Below are 8,088 nucleotides of genomic sequence, written 5' to 3'. Positions count from 1 at the left end.
AATTTAATTCCTTTATTCGTCCCTTCCCCCAGCTCTTTTCACTGCTTATTCCTCTGCCTTCTCCTTAGCCCTTTATCTCTCTCATACCACTTCTCTTCTCTTTGGATTATTAGAAGTAGAAGACTGCTGGGTTTTCCTCTGCATACCTGAACAAAAGCCACACCGGAGTGCTCTTTGTGAGAACTTGTGGTGGATGTGTAGGTGAAGGGCAAAGTTCACATATTACCTTGGCCATTGAGATGGTATGGGGGTCAAAGGCAGATGAAATATGGGGCACACAGATAAATGAAATATTTTTAACATGGAATAGAAGTTAAATAGGCAAAAAGAAAAGGAGAGAAGCTTATACTTAATTGTGACAGTTCATAACAAAAATAAGAAAGCATTCACCAGTGGACTTTTCAGTATATATATATATATATATATATATATATATATATATATATATATATATATATATTGTCTCAACAACTAGATGTACACCAGTGGAGGACAGGCTCCAAATAGTAAACTTCTCAATATCCTTCAAAATCCAGCACAGCTTTTCAGATATATCAGGCACCTCAAGGGGGTTTGAGTGAATTATACAAATCATTAGGAAATTGATCACAACCCCCAAAATATTGACTAACATTGCTTGGATATTACTAAGAAGTTAAACAATACAAATGAATATGAGTGCATACACAGATACAATACCTGCACCAAAAAAAAGAAAAAATTACATGAAACTGGAGATACATACAACTATACATGGGAAAATTATGTGAAAACACATATAGAGAAGTTAATTATCTAATTAATTTGCAATCTTAGATATTAGGAATTTTTAAAAGTCAAGAATATCTTCATCATTTCCCAGAACCTAAATTTCCAGAATTGGTTATAGTGAGCAAGCAGCTGTGAGCAGCGGTGCCATTAATACTGATAGAGGAATATTGACTTATGTGCACTGGGGTAGGTCATGTTATCTGACCTCCACCTCTGTGTCTCTGAAGTGACTACTTAGTTGCCTTCCCCTCCGCTGCCTCTGCAAAGATGCTCTGCAAATACATGAGGTAATGTTTGCAGCTGGGGGAAGAGACCCATCGCGTGCTCTCAGATGTTATGACTGCTCCATAGTCAAGCCTGGTATATCCCTGCCTCTGCTTCACATGGAAATTGTGCTGTTGGAGTCCTTGGGTTCTGACCAAAATCTGGGTCAACATCAGAAAATGATTATTTTCCATTTTAATTCTGCGGCTCTGCTCTGATCCCTTGCACGTGTGAGGGGAAACCGTGGAAAATAAACAAAGCACATAAATCAAGCTTTGAAAGAGAAAAATACCCGGAGGGATTTTTTTTTTTTTTCAATGAAGAGCGTGAACACTGCGCTTCTCTGGAGGAATATTCGGCCGAGGAAGGAGGGTAGTGCATGCAGTGTGAGTGCGCGCGTGTGTGCGTGTGTGTGTGTGTGTGTGTGTGTGTGTGTGTGCCGTGCGTGCGCGCCCGCGGAGAGGGGCGGGGGAGGCGGAGGAGGAGGATGAGATCATAGTTTCAGGATCCTCAGGAAACCCTGGTACTGGCAGCAGCCAGCCGCTGCTGTGCCCACATGACCCACAACTCTGGCAGCGGACCGGCACTTCCAACATTATTAAATAATAAGAAAGCGGCCCTGCGCCCTGCCCAGAGCGCCCTGCGGACTAATGGGCACCTTCTGAGAGTTTGGCGAGTCGGTGACGAGGCCGCCGTCCATGCCAAGGTGTGTGCTAGGCGTTTTCCGCCGTGACAGCGCGGGGTGGGGGAGGGCGCGGGGCGCGGGTCCGGGGGCCGCGAGGAGTGGGCGCCGGGCTGGGCTGCGGCGCTGCCGGCCGCCCGGAGCGGCGGAGGCGGGGGATGCCCGGGACGCGCAGCCCCGCGATGCAGGGACCGCAGCCCGGGCGCCGGGGACAGGGGTGGGCTGCGGGGCGAGCGCCGGCGTGGCGCCCGGAAAGTCAGGATGGAAGCGCCGGCGAGCGCGGGTGGGGGGGCCGGGGATCGCCCCACGCCCACTCGCGGGGTTCCCACCTGCGCGCGGGCCGGGCCGCAGGGGGCGCAGAGCAGGTGCGGCGCCGCAGCCGGGACTGCGGAGGGCGCCTGGCGGGCGGGCGGCGCCTCGGGCCGGGCGGCGGGGCTGCGGCAGGAGGGCCGGCGGGGGCGCGGGCGCAGGTACCTCGCCCCGAGGGGGCCCGGCTGAGCAGCCCTGGCCCCGGGCGGGGGATGGCCGCCGCTGGCGTCGCTGCGGGCTGAGTTGTTTTTGTGGTCATTGCCGCCCGCGGGTCGTCCTGTTGGGCTGAGCTGGTGGGAGTGGCGTGGCCACCTCCACTGGGGGTGGCACTTGACGGTGGGGGGCAGTGCGGGGTGGGGGTGGGGGCCGGGGAATCCGCGGCGGGTTCCTTTCCAGCCCGCGGCGTCCGTGCGCGTGGCCCGGCGCTGCGGTGCGTGGATGGCTGCGTGGGAGTGGGCGCTCCTACTGGGCGCGGGGGCGGCTGGGCACCCAGGTGAGGATCCGGCATGTGTAGCCTGTTGCCCACTTTGGAGTTTTCCACTGGACAGAGGGCGGACAGGAGGTTGGCTCTAGAACCCCAAGTGGGAGGTGGAGAGGTGTCTGTCTGAGGACCAGCCCCAAGGGGAGCAGAGGGGTGGCCAGGCAGAGCTTGGGCGCAAGGCACCACGGCTGGGACTGGGTAGTACAACTTTCGCTGTGGCGGACGTGGGGTCTGGCTTTGAGAAGGTAAGTGTAGAGCTGAGGGGGAAATAGGAAAGGTACACTCGTGAAGTAAACACCATTAGATTCATTCTTTCATTCTTGCTCTAAAAAAAAGGCCTTTTGAGTTGATGTTTACCTTCAAGGGTTCCTGTAATCAATTATGGTCACTTGGTATTTAATGTATGTTGTGTTTTCTTTTGAATGTAACAATTACCTATATTGTTGAAGGACAGGGAGTGATTAACTTATTTTACAAAAAAAACCCCACTTATTTTGTTTATTCCAAAGGTAGAAACTTTAGGAAAAAAGAGCTCTCCACAAATTCCATGCACAGTTCTATGTTCTTTAATTTTATTATCTCACTTAATTCTTATACCACCATAAAGGGAAGAGTAGGTAATAATAGTATCTATGTTTTATAGATGGGGAAATCCTCAGAGAGGTGAAGGTGAAATAACTCACCCAAGGTCATACAGTTATGAAATATTCGAGCCAGCAGGACTTTTGATGTACTCTTAACCTAGTCATCATATATATGTGCATATATATATATATATATATATATATATATATATATATATATATATTAGAACCCCATTGTACCTAAAGTCTATATTTGATATATTTCCCACATCTCTACCAAGATGATCCTCTTAATTGTGTGCTACACGTTGGGGGCAATTAACTCTCATTTTAATACTGTAATTATGGCAGCTATCCTTTGAGTAGTTTCCTTTTGTCATATGAACCTAATATCCTATACAATTATAGATTAAAGTAGTATTTATAAGCACAATCAAGCTTTTCAGCAGTTAAGATTCAATAGGAAAGTAGATTAGAAAGCAGATAGCTGAATCTATTTGTTTGCACTTTGCTCAAAGCGTGGTCATTATTTTCTTCATAATAGGATCTTGCAGAATTTTTGGTCAGCTTTAATAATCTTTAATCCAATCACTCTGAAAAGAGGTTATGGAGCTTTTAAAGATGACTTATGCTGTTCTCTTTCAACTGTCCGTAATTAAAAGCAGGCTATATTTTGAGGGTGTTCATGTACGTCATGCCTTTCCCAATGGTAAACACTTTTATCCAGAGTTGTGGAGCAATGAAGACTGAAATCAAAATTTTCTCATTATTCTAAGTTGAAGTAACTTTTAAATCTTCACTTGTTTTAAATGATCTATGGTGTTGAAAAAGGTCTCAGTGGGGTGAACTCCAGAGAATTACTCTTCATTTGAGCTTATTGAGCTCTCATGATATTCATTCTCTTGGACAGATGTCTCTCTTAAATCTTCATCGGCTATTCCTTAAGTAATTTAAATGCTTCTTTACATAATGAGTTTCCAAATTATTTTGACATTCATAAATTTCCTTAATTCTTGTCTTTAAGTTTAATTAAATTCAATGTACACATTTCAAATCCACACCTAGTCAACATTATAAGTGAAAAGGGACTAGAATCCAACTGGAACTACATGAAAACATGATCTTTGGGTATGAAAAAAATTTTCCACACCAAAGCATGGTTGCAGGGTTATTTTGGGGATGCTGGAGGGCAGTGCTGTGGTCGGGAGAGTTGCACACCATGGGACACAAGTATTTTTGATATTGAAATTGAGTCTGAATTTTCCAAGACTATTTATATAGGATGTTGATTGTCATTGAGGTATAAATCCTGTGATACACACATGTCCTTTCTTTCCTGACTCAGATCTGTTCCAGTTTTCTAGTTTCTGTTACTTATTTTAGAGAAAGCATTACCTTGTTACTTTTACCTCACCTGGTAGATTTGACATGACTTTTTCCTTTCAAGTTCCACATCTCTGGTTTGGGGAGAATCGTACCATCTCTGCCTCCTGAGGACCCCTCTATTCCAGGTGCTGGATGGAGAACCGGAGGTCAGTGGTGAGCAGGAAGATGAGTGAGCCCTGTCCATTTCAGAGGGTCAGACTTCAATAAAGTAATTATACAAGTAAACCCGTATTTTCAAATTGAGGTAAAATCTCTGAAAGAAAGACTTAAATAAGAATGCATGTTAAACCCTAGCCGATTTGCCTCAGTGTATAGAGAGCATTGGCCTGCAGACTGAAGGGTCCCATGTTCAATTCTGGTCAAGGGAACATGTCAAGGGTGGCTCGATCCCCAGTAGGGGGCGTGTAGGAGGCAGCCAACCAATGATTCTCTCTCATCATTGATATTTCTACCTCTCTCTTCCTCTCTGAAATCAATAATATATATATTTGAAAAGAGTGTGTGTTAAGGAATTCTGGACCAGGCAGGGAGTTCAAAACAGGATGCCCATAAAATCACGTATTTGCAGAGGAATGACGTGTGAGGAAGTGTTTACTAAGTCCAGTTGCCGGGAGCCGGTCCATCCTTGCTGTTTCAAGGGACCTGGCATATATGGCATACAGTTCTTAATATGTTTGCTCACCTTCTTGGTGCTGTGTTTTAACCAAGGTCACCTCTCCGAGAAAGGTTGAATCCCCAGGTAGGGATTTTCCCCTGAAGTTAGGGAGGGAATAAAACCCCTCAACTAAGTGCCAGGCGGGTAATTAATCCCTTTAACTATGAACAATCATGCTTAAACTACATAATCTTTTCTCCCTGGAATGGAGATAAGAAACACCCTAACCTTTGTAATAGAGATTGATAGGATTGAATCAACTGGTATAAATACAGTTGTAACAAGACAGAAAGACTCAGAACTTAGAACAGAATCAAGAAGACAGAATCTACACGGAGCCTAGAGACAGAACTCAGAACTCATGACTCAGAACTCAGAACACAGAACTAAGGACACAGGGCTTGGAAGACAGGACCAAGAGAGACAGAGCCTAGGCACAGAACCTACACAGAACGTTCTCTACAGACAGAAGAACTTCCCTGGCGAGAGCATGCCGGAGGATCCTGGACAGGGACTGGCCTCGGAGCCTAGAGGCGGAGCCTGGCGAGAGAGCATGGCAGGGATCCTGGACTGAACCTGACTGCGGAGATTGGCAAGAGAACCTGACCAGGACCTGGCCACAGAACCTGGCTGGAGATCCGAAGCAGAACCTCTCTGGAGATCGAGACCATTCCTTCTTCGCCGACTCCGTCCACGCCTTTGGGAACCCCTGGACCTGCTGGGGCTGGACCCCGGCATCCAGTGGTCTTAAATGCTTTCATAAATATTTCCTGAATTATTTTCAGAGACCTGTGTCTCATCCTGGTTATCTCTACACTTCTCCTTTCACCAGAAGACACACTGTTTCCCCTCATTATCTGCCTGTGGACATGGGGAGGTTTACAAAACTCTCCAATACTTTTTAAAGCACAGAGAGCATGTACTACCCTCACCTGGTGAGTAGCTTCTTGGAAGAGAGTTATTTAACTTTAAGGAAATATAGTTCTTTTCTTTCTTTATCTTAATAACCACTTCGAAATCTGAAAAGGTAGTTGCATGTGTGATAAAGTGGAAGAATGTTTCAAAATAGAAATGTAACTGACTTATGACTGGGACCTAAAATTCTATGAAGTGTCCACGGGGAGAGAAGAGGCTCCGGAGTAAAGGAGGTGAACCTAAGTGTTTACTACACTGGGGAAGTACGTCCTAACAACTTAGAGCAGACATCACAGTATCTGCATTTGTGGAATACTTGCTGTGTGCTGGACATCATTTCATGGGCTCTATATAAATTAGTATCCCAGTTCCTCACAATAGGCTTCTGAGGTCTCCTCATTGTGTAGGAAGGGAACTGAAGTACAAAGAGGACACGAATCATAACCACTGTCGCAAAGATAGAGAGAACCCTAAACTCAGAAGTTCTGATTCTGTCGTCCACTCTGGGAACTAATGAGGTGTGACACCTGGTTCATAAATATCCGGGTGCCTTAAATTCCCATCATTGTGAAAATAATGACACTTCCTAATTTGATCTTTTAGTTACTTTTTCCTTCATAAAAATAAGTGGAAAACATAATGCTTTTTCTATATCAAAAATTTTTGCCCCATATTTTATAGGCAAAATATCTATATAAAGCAAGAAGATATATATGAATGCCTATACAAAGACTGGTGATTGCTAGATTATGAGAAATGTCTCATATTTTTTTAATTCAAAAATAGTAACTTGAGTTACATTTGAAACTGTTGACAATTTTAACATCAGTAATATGTACTTGCACATTCCAAATAATTAGGGAAATATCTTTAACAGCTGGAAGTTCTAATTGATAAAGTTAAGAATTTAAGTCACCTCTTTCACCTTCCCCAAAAGTCTTTGTCCAGGGTATGCACTGCTAGGAGGCTACAAAGTATAACATCAAAACATCGGTTGCATTATCTTTGTAAAAATTTATTTAAAAACCCTGTTAATTTTTGCACTGAAATCTTTTGACATGACTCATAGTAAGTGTTATGATAAAAAACTTACTCATTTCAAAAATTATCCAAACAATGTTAACCTAAGACACATGGCACCAGTCGTTAGCAAAAGCGCGTACTGATTGGTTGTGTGCTAATGCATATAAAGATGTTTGCACAGTGACTGAAAATAAATGTTAGTCAAGGTTATTTCTCCCTGCAAACAGTGGGTTCTATGCAGTTGATATGATTAATGTTAATGTTCACCATGAATCGCAATCCCTACGTAGTACACGTCTACAAATGTGTGTGTCTCTTCTTTGAAGCTGTTGGGGATCCTTAGGGCAGAGCATACAGTTTCTATGACTCATGAATCCCTATGAAGAATGTGATGCATCATTTACCTGTATGCTCGGCTTCACACAAAGCTTTATATCATAGAGTCACTAGCAAACTTTCCCTCTAATTTATGCCATAAGGAAAGTGATGCAAGACTTGATTTTGCTTTATGTGTGTGTATGCGTGTGCATGTGTTATGAGTGAAAGATGACATTGAGTACACCATAGAATAACTCATTAACTAGTTTACAATTTGATGCCATAATACAGGGTCCTATTCCAAAGAGTGCTGTGTGTTTAATGTAAATGTAAAATATGCCCATCAGTTATAATAGTATAGATTATGCAGTCCAACAAACAACTCTAGAATTTCAGTGACTAAAAACCCCCACAAGGGTTTATTTATTGCTAATATTATGTGCCCATGTTGGTCAACATAAGACTATTTTACATCTTCCTCGCTCAGAGACCCAGACTAATAAAGCTCCCATCATCCAAAACATCCTCACCCTTCCTCAGGCACATGGGAACGTGGTGAGTCACCCACAATAATTCATAAAGGCTTTCATCAGGGAGCACTACTGGCCACTTGCACTCACATTTTATTGGCCATAGCGGGTCATATGACCTTCTTATTCATAAGCGAAGGCTATCACATGCCCAGGCTGAAGAAAATGGC

At 44.1% G+C, this 8,088-nt stretch overlaps 1 protein-coding gene across 1 annotated transcript in view; it reads left to right on the top strand.

Moving 5' to 3' along the window:
* The first annotated feature begins 1,535 nt into the window (after window positions 1-1,535).
* The window catches only part of DTNA (dystrobrevin alpha), a 308,637-nt gene continuing 302,084 nt past the window's right edge, over window positions 1,536-8,088 (top strand). The window contains exon 1 of the mRNA XM_059707355.1: window positions 1,536-1,741. The gene's annotated coding sequence lies outside the window, so the exon portion shown is untranslated. The remainder of the gene's footprint in view (window positions 1,742-8,088) is intronic.

Source organism: Myotis daubentonii, chromosome 8, assembly GCF_963259705.1.
Source record: "Myotis daubentonii chromosome 8, mMyoDau2.1, whole genome shotgun sequence".
NCBI classification, from domain to species: domain Eukaryota; kingdom Metazoa; phylum Chordata; class Mammalia; order Chiroptera; family Vespertilionidae; genus Myotis; species Myotis daubentonii.
The sequence above is the reverse complement of the archived record's forward strand: the minus strand, read 5'-3'. Positions and strand labels throughout refer to the sequence as shown.